Genomic DNA, 11,309 nt, shown 5'->3' on the forward strand with positions numbered 1-11,309 from the left:
CTGTAAGTACTTCTAAGACAACTTCAGATCCCAAAGAATAATACAATCTCTCCAGAAAGACCCCAAGAGGGTGACTAACTAAAATAAAAGATCTGAGGCAGACTCTCGAGATTAAGACAGGCCATGGGCATGTAAATGCCTGGGTAGAATGGGTTACATTTCTGTGCATGTATTGACCAAGAGCAATTGCTACATGTGGATGCCCACAGGCACAGGTAGTTCCACTTCTCGGTTGCAATACAGACCCAACAGGAATGCACTGTATGATGGCTTTATATCAGGACCGGGGTGCATGGGGAAATGAAACTTGCAGAAGCCTGTCGTTACTTTTCCCTGCACTGTGAAGGTCAGACCCAAGGGCAATCCCTCCCTTCTCCAAAGAGGTGAGGAATCATCCCTCTTGCCTCTCCAGGCAGGGGGAAGAATGAAATAAACCCACAGGAGATGTATTGGCTTGCACCTGTCCTGAATGTCCCTGGTGAGCCAGGTTATAACTATTCCACCCTGCGCATCCCCGGGAAGATGGAACTGTGGGAACAGGAACTTGTATAATCTGTTGCTGTCCAACTGGACTGAAATGTGTGCATTAGTTCTTAGACAATTCCATTTACTTTGGCATTTCATCCCTCAGTTAAAAATATAGTGTCCACCATCAAAAGTGAAGGGCACTAAAAGGGTTCATTTGACTGTAATATATACATAGATTTAACAGGAGTCCAGAGGAGAGTTCCCAATGAAATCAAGGCCAGAAGTCATAAATAGCTGCAGCAGGATTTGAGTCAGCGCTCTTCTGGTAGTGTGTACTATCAACAAAAACGTACACTGGATTAATTGTATTTATTACAATCAACAAAGGTTCATTAACTGTTCTAGGGACGCCCTCCAAGGGGTAGCTAGATACTTGAATGCCACTAGCCAAATGGCCTAGGAAAACTGAATCGTGTTGGACATGATTCTGGCAAAGAAAGGGGCAGTTTGTGTCATGTCAGGAGGGAAATGTTACCTTTATTCCAAATAATACTGCCCTGATGGAACCATTACTAAAGCATTACAAGGGCTTACAACATTGGCAAATGAACTGCTGAAAAAGCAGGCATTAGTGATCCATTTACTAATTGATTAGAAGGATGATTTGGAAAATGGTAGGATGGTAGTATTGGTTCCAACTTACCTTATAATTGGTAGCTAGAGTTTTTTCCTTTTTTTTTTTCCCAAGGCCGAAACTATGGCTTTTTATTTTCACGTGGATAGTTCAAAGGAAGTCATGGGACCAGGAGTTAGTGTAATGGCTATGTGGCTGAACTCCCATGTAGTCAACCGCGGTTCGAGTCTTGGACCCAGTGGCTTAAACTCATGCCAGGCTTGTGTGCATGTGTGCCCAAGATTCCAAGAGGAGAATGGAGGAGAAGGAATTGTGGCGTGGCCATCCCCCCCTGGGGAGTGATTTCTCGCTTTATGTCTCTCTGTGTCTGTCTGTCCGGCGAGTGCATGAGCCCTATAGCAAAAACCTCTCCCCCCAAAAAGAAACCCAAGTCTGTCCCAAGAGCCTGGTCGGAGATTATATTTTTATAGAAGAGAAATACAGTATAGAATTCTCTAGCATTTTTGAAGAAGAAATGCTAGTTTGGAGGGCTTATTTCCCAAGCTCAACGTGACTGGGAGTGGGGGAATGTCACAGTGCTAGGTAGAGGGTTATGGGGCAGTGATCACTGCCAAGGGCCTTGGAATGGATCTTGCTGTCACACAATGCAGGTAAGAGAGACTGAGACAACAAAAAGTAATCAAGGCGCCAACCAACGTTCTTGGATCGAGCGTTCATCATAGAAGTCCAGAAGGTGTAGGCGTAGGGCGTGTCAGGGTAGAGATGCCAAAAGCTGTTGGTCAGTGGCACAGCCTGCAGCAATTCACCAAAGCTTTGGCACTCTTGCGGAGTAAAGCCAGCATTCTTTTTGTTTTCCTTGGGGTTGTGAAGATCAGTTTCTTCATGAGCCACATTGAGGTTCCCACAAAGTACAAGGGGCTTGCAAAAAGCCAAGCCTTTCAGACATTTGCAAAAGGCTTCATCCCAGCGCTGCCGGTACTCCAGTCAGACCAGACCCCGGCCTGCATTAGGTACATCTGCTGTTACCAGCACAAATTTGTCAAATTCAGCCATAGATCACTTCCTGATCATGTTCCTCCTCACCAATGCCATAGGAGACTTTGGGCACTGGCGGGAAAGGAGGCCCACTCCACTGTAGCCTCCTTTGTCTGAAGGAGCCGACCAGTGCTGATGGAATAATCCAGGCAACTCTCGAAGTTCAGCTGGTAGTTTGTTCTCTGAACATTTGGTCTCTTGGAGGCATAGGATATCTGAGGCTTCTTCCTTTACCCAATCCAAACCTTCCTTCTTAATCCAGGCTTGAAGACTATCCACATTCCAGGAGCACATCTTCAGTGTGGCAGATTTGCCACCGGAGGAGGTTTTCTGATCTGGGGGCTCTTCATACAAGGCTGGGACCTCTCCTGGTGCCTCTCTAACTTTTCTTTGCTCCAGCCTTACTCTTCTTGGCCTCTGGTTCTGTCTTGGGCTCTTCCCTGTCTTCTGCCACCATTCCCTTTTTCCCACACTTCACCATCTCTGCAACCAACACCCTTTTCGGCACCTGTACAATATCGCCCACCGAAGCAGTATTTTAACCACGTGGCCTGCTTGGGTCACAGCCAGGGTCCTCCTTACCCGAGCACAAAGAACTCCCTTTTTTTTTTTTTTAAATTAAACAATTATCTTAATTCCACTTATTATTACTTAATTTGACAAGAGAGAGAGACAGAGACAGAGATAGAGGGAAAAGGAGAAAGCAAGCCACCATGTCCGGGCGTCCTTAACCACCACACCACTTGCCGGCCCTCCTTTTTTTTTTAGAGAGTTTTTTTGCTGTAGGGTGCATATGTTTGTCAGAGAGAGAGCGAGAGAGAGAAACAGAGAGACACAAAGCGAGAAATCCCCTCTCCCCCGGGGGGGTGGGGAGTGGCCATGCTGCAATCCCTTCTCCATTCTCCTCTTTTGCACACTCATCCAGTGTTTCTTTTAAGCCACCAGGTCTGGGACTTGAACCAAGGTTAACTATGTGGGAGTCCAGTGACATAACCATTATGCCATCTGGTGGTCACAATTGTAGATGGAGTTTTAACAGCAGTGTGGTGCTGCATATCGCTTGTGTCAGAGGCCTAACACAGAGGGTCATAGAAGCTGTAATTAATAAACAAATGCTGGGACTAGCAGTTAGCGTAATGGCTATGTTGCTGAATTCCGATGTAGTTGACCATGGTTCAAGTCTTGGACCCGGTGGCTTAAACTCATGCTGGGCGTGTGTGCGTGCTTGCCCAAGATCCCGAGAGAATGGAGGAGAAGGGATTGTGGGATGGCCATCCCTCATGGGGGTTGATTGCTTTCTATCTCTCTGTCTCTCTCTGTCTTTCTGGCAAGCGCATATGCCTTATAGCAAAAACCTCTCTAAAACAAACAAACAAAAAATAAATGCTAATGACCTATACCCCAAATAACTTTATGTTGATGGACGCTAAGGACTATGAGGAGGAAAGCCAACAAGTACTAAGACAATTTGAAAAGAACCCAAAATACCAAAATATAAATGAAAATGAAATTAGTGACTCTTAAAAAGAAAAAAAAGAGGGGATTTGCAAAAAAATAACCTTAAGTGATTAATTTTCAAGACTAGCTTAACCAAAGTTGCTTAACCAGCTTGCAAATGTGACAACCCCAGAAAATACACATTCCCAGAAAGTTACTGAACAAACACAACCCAAAACAAGTCACCTTGAGAAATGACTTCTCAAAATGGTGGCTGGTCACCAGCTCTTTGGTCCTTTTCACTTGCCAGTTCTTCTCCCTCCTCAAGATATTTGGCCAGCCCTTTTCGCGGGCTTGTCCTCAGCCTTCACCTTCATAACTAAAAAGGAGTAATGAGTCTTGCTGGCAACGTCTGGGAAGACTGTACACTCATAGTACTTAGCCAATGAGGAACTGGGGGCGGGACTTGCGTACTAGGGGATAAATTACTTGTAACCAGTTTGGGAGTGCCTGCCTATCAGATGCCCAATCTCACAAGACTGCCATTAAAGTCTCCTTTCCTCATAAAAAAAAAAAATGAGTTGGGAAGTGGAAAGGCCCATCAAAATTAAAGGTAAGCTTTGATAGAAATGGATTCTTTATAACACCCCCTAAATCTCAAGTGTTGTAGTTAACTAATATTTAGAAACTCTTGCAAATAACAATTGACATTGAAACAAAAATATTTCTTTGTGGCTCAAAGCTCTGCATCAGCCAAATTCAAGGAAACTTGGCAATTGCTTTCTTATTACACAATATTTAAACCAGAGAGGTCAAATGCTGCATTCCTGAGGACTGACCTTGAGCTATTCCACAGCATCATGAATGGAACTGTCATTATTATTGGGCTCTGATAGGGCCTGCATATTCATAATGCTGAGTTAATAACTGCTTATTAATAAGCTCCAAAGGCAAAATAATATACACCTAGTGTCTTAAACAGACATCTTAGAGCAAGATGGCAGAAACAAAATGAAAAACAGAACTAGGGGAAATTCCTTCTGATATCAAGTTGATTAAGCTCTCTCACGCTCTCGCCCTGACATATATACACACACGCGCGCGCGCACACACACACGCAGAAGCATTTCTTTCAAATTCAAAAAGTAGGAATTTCTTTGTATTGTACCCTCAACTCTAAAAATGAATAATTCTTTTTTTTTTTTTTAATAGGATGCCGTATAGACTAGGTACTACATCTACTGTGTTTACGTTATTAAAACTACTGTATTGGGGACCAGCAGAGGGTGTAATGGTTACATCAGCCGCAGTTCTAGTCCCAGACCTGGTGGTTTAAAATTCACGTTGGGCATGTTTGTGTGTGTGTCCGAAATCCCAGGAGGAAAATGGAGGAGAAGGGATTGTGGTGTGGCCATTCTTCCTGGAGGGTGATTTCTCACTTTCTGTCTCTCTGTCTCTGTCTCTCCAGTGAGGACACATGTCCTATAGCAAAAATCTCTCTTAAAAAAAAGTTACTATACTGAGGATATCTAATATGTTTTCTTTTGATAATGCCCCAAAGCTCATTTAATTTAAATACACTTAGTACCTCAGTTTGTTTGTCAGCAAAATAGTAATGATGCTGACACCCACCTTATAGGTTTGTGTGAGGGTAAAATAAGTCCAAACATTGGAAGGAGTTGGAAAAGTGCTTGGCATGTGGTAAACACTTGATAAATGGTATCTATTATATTTATTCTTCTGTTAGTAAGAAATTTCTTGTGATTGAACCAGCCACTGGCATGGTGGTTAAGGTGACTGGATCCCACATGACTAGTGACTATGTGGCTCCAGTCCTGGACTTGGAGGTTTGAAAAACATGCTGGGCACGTGTGCATGCTTGCCCAGATTCCCAAAGAGGAGAACAGAGAAGAGAATGCAGTATGCTCATCCCCCACGGGGGGGGGGGTACTTCTTTACTATCCCTCTCTTTCTTTGTCTTTCTTGGGCAAACATATGAATCCTATAGCAATTTTTTTTAATAGAAAAATAAAATAAATTTCTTGTGATTACAGAACCTTTGGATATTGTATCCTTGGTAGACACAACGCACATCTGTTCATCTCTGTTGAGGAAAATATTGAAATCTTAATGAATAGGGATCAAAAGCAGCTCAGAGAGTAGGATGCTGGGAAGGACCCTCTAGTGATTAGTATTATTGGTGGACCCATTTAATATTTAAACTGAAGTGCAGGAGGTCAGATGATGTCCCCACAGATGTCCATGCCTTAATTCCTGGAATTTGCGAATTGCAATTTTACGTGACCAAAGGCATTCTGCAGTGTGATAAGGGAGAGGGACCTTGAGATGGGAGACTATCCTAGATTATCAGGATGGGCCCATACTGAACACGTGAGTCTCTAAAAGTAGTGAAGCTTTCCTGCTACACTTCAAGGGATATGACGCTAGAAGGAAAGGCTGGAGAAATGTGAGATGAGGGCTCTACCAGCAGCATTGGTTTTGAAGACGGAGGAAGAAAGCCAAGGACTGGAAGCAGCCCCCCAAAAGACTGAAAGACCTGAGAAACAAATTCTCTCCTACAGCCTTCAGAAAAAAGGGTGGTCCTGCTGACACTTCCTTTTAGCCCAGTAAGACCTTTTCAAGATTTCAGACCTATAGAGCTGTAAAATAATTTTGTTATAAATGGAGAATCAATGCACTAAGGTAATAATCTTATGCAAGGACATAGAACTTGAAAATCCATTATTGTATGGTTATACTTAAAAAAATTAAAATGAAACATGTCAGGGATGAATAAGTAGCACCACAAACCATATATTCCACTGGCTCGAACCTCAGATGAATTAGATGCACAGTAGGTCGGCGTGTGGTTTTATGAACATTTGAGGTAGCTCAGTCTGGGCCGGAAGCTTGACTTCCGAGCTATCGGTAAGAAAATCAAAATACTGCTCTTACGCAAGGGCAAAATCTCAATACTGCTCTTACTCAACTTTTACACACAGATGCATACACACAATGGGTGTGTATTTTTTTTTTTTCATTCTTGGTGAAATGGGATCTTTTGAAACTTTTGGGAAGAAATAGTTTGGCCCAGATTTCCAAAATGAAAAATGCCATGTTACATTTCTAAACTTGTACAGTTGATGAAATTTCAGACCCGTTTTTCTCTGACTTAAGGAAAATGAATGAGCACCGTGCAGTCCACCTTTCTCTATTAATAATGATAGTATGAATAAAGAGCTACTAGTAAATATCAATTTGGCACAGAAAACAAAACATGACAATATGACTGCTGAAATTTCCAAATTCTACCACTGGGGTAGCTAACCTACATATAGAATTCACAAACTTGTTACATGTTATTACTTGGTATACTGACTGATATCATTTAAAAGTAAAGACTCTTTGTCATAAAAAAAAAAAGAAGGATTGATCAGCTTACAACACCAGCATTTTGCAGCCTCGAATGACTTGTTCAGCAGTCATGGCTAAAATGATAGACAAAAAAAGATCATCATTCTTGGGTAGGCGGGAAAGTCACGATATTTTTGTACAGAAAAACAGCAAAATACGTCATGACTTTCCTGATGACCTAGTATTTCGTTTGAGGAACAGGATATTGCCTAAAAAAGTAATCTCAACAAAGAAACAGCATCTAAAATCCAGTAAGCCACTTGACGTACATTCCTATCTGCACATAACCATGTAATCGTCAGCTACGACAGAGGGGTTTTAGTGTGTAAGGGACACAGGTGTGGGTGTCAGAGAATGATTTCAAGGATTCTGAACGGAGTCCTGGGAGTCGGCTGTGTGAGGCAGCCAGCTGCAGTCAGAGGAGCACATCACAGGCTCAGAAGAAAGCCAACAGAAGACAGAAGGGCAATGGTTTATTTTGGGGCCAACGACTTGAAATTCATGCATTGCTTTTCATAATAGATATTTTCCCGTAAACTTTTCAAATATCTTTCAAAAGTTTACAAGTCGTCCCTGGAATTCTGCTGAATATTGCTATGTGTAATCTGAGGAACTGACCCTCACCCACCTTTGAAAATCTGGAGACATTTTTTTTCTATCTTTAACCTTCATGCATATGACAACATTAATTTATTCACAAATACCTACTGAACTGTAGGTACATTTAAGACCCAGGATCTGGTCCTGTTGGGGCCACCAAAATGAATCATTAACGCCTACTCTATACATACAAAGAATTACTCTACAGAACAAAGCTGTAAGTGCCATGGCTGAGTTGAAGCTGGATTTCCTATGGGAGAGCTGAGAGGAGAGGGAACTGGAACAGCACTTCCCCCCCCATAGTTCTTTTCCTACAATTCATCCATCTGACCTTGGAGAGTTGATCTGTTCTTTCTTTCCTCCTTTCCTTCCTTCCTTCCTTCCTTGCTTCCTTCCTTCCTTCCTTCCTTCCTAACAACCTCTTTACGATTACTTGTCAGGATTTGTTATATCCTTTCCAACTTAAATATCTTTCTCTTTATCCATAGATTGAGGCAATTAGGAGCCCACTGACCTTTCTCTGCCATGAGTTTCTATATGCACCATACATCATCTGGAGACACTTAGGTCTGTACTTCTGAAAATTAAAATTGACCACTTTCCTTTGTTCTAAAATTTTCCTAGAGGCCTAAGAATAGCCATGTAGTTAATAAGTGGTTAGTCTTGCTGAAGCAGACCACAGCTTTGGGCCAGTGACTGTGAGGTACTCCCTACACCCTGACTGGCTCAACATCACACGAAGTATAGCAAGGCTTTCTTATCTCTGTTAAAGTTAACTCAGATATTCTTCTCTGCTGACTCTGAGTCTTTTGAGAAAAAGACTTAAGCTTTAAACCAATTACTAACCTAAGAATTTCCAAACTCACCTGTAAGTCCCCTTCCAGATGTTTTGCCACTCAGGGCTAGGCTAGTATGAAAACTCCATGTGTGGGTTTACATTATTGTCTCTTCTGATGTTGTATCTAAACCACCCAGAACACTTTCTCAGGACTTCCGGAGTGTGTGCTCACAGGCCATGGTTACTCACAAACTTGGCTATGAATAAACCTTTTAAAACATTTTTATGGAGTTTGGTTATGTCCATAGAAACTTTCTTGTTCTGAATATTTTGTAAAGTACATCTGATTGTGTTTGGCATATTTGCACTATCTACGTGACTTTGGCTTTAAGAATACTTTTATGGAGGAATACCTAGGAAGATACACTGCTTATGGTTTGTGACGTACTGTCCTGCGTGTTAGTGTTAGTTTACCTAACCCTCAGAATGACCCTGAAAGACGGAACATCTTATCCTGTTTGAGAGTTATGGCCACTCATCCTCTGAAAGAATAATTTACCCAAGGTCTCAGCTCTCCTAAGTGGTAGACCTTGGATTTGAATATTGCTATTTCTGACCTCAAAGCCCACACTTTTTCCATAACAGCATATTAATCATGATAAAAGAATATTTTAAGTTCACTTTTCTGGTTGTTGTAAAAAACTTTTAGAAATCTTGGTTCATGGGACCAGCAGATGGTGGAATGGTTATGTCGCTGGATTGCCATGTTGCCAACCAGTTTGAGTCCTAGACCTGGCAGCTTAAATTTACATCGGGGCGTATTTGTGAATGCCCAAAATTCCAAGAGGAGAATGAAGGAGAAGGGATTGTGGTGTGGCCATCCCCCCTGGGGGGGAGTGTGATTTCTTGCTTTCTCTCTGGCGAGCATGTGTGCTCTATAGCAAAAATATCTCTTCAAAAAATAAGAAATTTCAGTTCAAAAAAGTTTCCTGTTAAATCTCATACATTTCCTGTGCTCACCCACCATGTATTTGCCAGTCAAGATTAGTTCTGAATGCTTCTGAATTAACACGAAAAATGCTCAGCCACAGCTGGCCTTGTGGCCTGGTGATAAAAAGAGATAGATCCCACATGGCTGAATGCATGGTTGGAATCTCAGACCAGTGACTTGAAAAGCATGCAGGGTGCGTGTGTGCAGGAAAATCTCAACAGGGTGGGGAAATGGATAAGTGATTGTGCATGACCATGCCCCACTGTGGAGTGCTTTTTCCCTCTACCTCTCTCATTCTCTCTCTGGGAAGTGCTAATGCCTTCTGGTAAAAACAAAACAAAACAAAACAAGAAAAATGCTTAGCCATAGAGACTCCATCTTGCATCTTGCTCATGAGTTGTTTGCCTCAGCTCATAGCCTTGTCTATAGACTGAGTAATCATTTACTCCAGATAGCCTCTCCTGCATTCTTCAGTGGAGAAGCATCTTATGAGCTATGTCCAGTACCCCCAGGGAGGTAAGAAGGTGTACAGAAATAACCTTTGTTCTTGTAAGAGCTGTAGAAACAGAGTGAGCTAGGGTCAGAGAAATAACTAAAGAGGAATAACCGAGATCCACTTCACTGCTTCAGTGTCCAGAAGGGACTGTCACCTCTTATCCAACTCACTCAGCTTTTACCTTTGCTGTAAAAATCAAGTTTTTGTTCCCTTTTCCTTAAGATGATTCTTTAGGCCACTAGTCTGTCATCTTCTTGGCTAGTTTGTCTATCCAATAAAGTCACCTTCCTTTCCCCAACTCTGTCTTTCAGCTTATTAGCTGTTCTCTGGAGAGGAGAATGAGGTTGGATTTAGTTACTCTGTGATTATTACCTGTCTGTCCAGCTGGACTTCTCACAAGTCTGTTCGTTATTATAACAATTTATAACTTTACAGTCATAATGATTTTAAAAATAATTATTTAATTTTATTTCTTTTTTAAAAACTTGACTAGAAAGCAAGCTGCCATGTCTGAGACTTGAACTGCAACCATCCATGTGGGGTTCTAGTGCCTTAACCAGCATACCACCTTGCCAGCCCCAGTTGTAATCATTTCTGTGTATAATGTCTACTGATAACTTTTTAAAAATTTTCATTCATTTGTTCATTTATTTTAATTTGACCAGAGAGAAAGAGAGAGAGGGAAAGTGAGAAAGCAAGCCACCAGGTCCAGGACTGGAACTGTGGTTGGCCATCTGAGACTGTCCAGTGCCTTAACCACCATGAGACCTACTAGGCCCATCTACTTATAATTTTTTAAAAAAATAATTATCTTCTTTCTTTTCTTTTCTTTTCTTTCCTTTTCTTTCCTTTTCTTTCCTTTTCTTTTCTTCCCTTCCCTTCCCTTCCCTTTCTTTTCTTTTCTTTCTTTTCTTTTTCACATGAATTTTGCCAGAGAAAGACAGAGAGAGAGAGAGAGAGAGAAAGCAAGCCAACAGGTTGGGGACTCGAACCGCGGTTGGCCATGTAGGAATTCTAGTACCTTAACCACCATTCCACCTGCTGGCCCTGTAAATTTTTAAATTCCTAAAATTTCCCGTTGTCCTTGTTTGACACTGCTCAGAAGTCTCCTTTGCTCTAATTGGAGGTCCAAGATGATAAAATCTTATATATTATATATATGCATATATATGATGACATGTTATAATAACTATATTTTATAATAATATAATATATGCATATATAACATGCATATATATTTTTTTAATGAGGGGCAGGGGAATTGCTGAGTGGTTCAGTTAACAGTAAGTTGTATCTTTCCAACCAATTTTCATATATCTTTTAAAATTTAGTTTGGGAACGCGGCTCTAGACTAGAAAAGCTTCAAGTTAGGGGTGAGTGGTGGTTAAGGGCGCTGGACTCCCATATGGCTAATGGCAGTTTGAATCCCGGACCTGATGGCTTGCTTTCTCACTTT

The 11,309-nt window shown here is 41.6% G+C and overlaps 1 pseudogene; it reads right to left on the minus strand.

Annotated features, from left to right (window-relative positions):
* Positions 1-1,592: 1,592 nt before the first annotated feature.
* Positions 1,593-2,642, minus strand: LOC102474523 (DNA-(apurinic or apyrimidinic site) lyase-like; annotated as a pseudogene).
* Between the last annotated feature and the right edge of the window lie 8,667 nt (positions 2,643-11,309).

Source organism: Tupaia chinensis, unplaced genomic scaffold, assembly GCF_000334495.1.
Source record: "Tupaia chinensis unplaced genomic scaffold, TupChi_1.0 Scaffold000311_2, whole genome shotgun sequence".
NCBI lineage: Eukaryota > Metazoa > Chordata > Mammalia > Scandentia > Tupaiidae > Tupaia > Tupaia belangeri.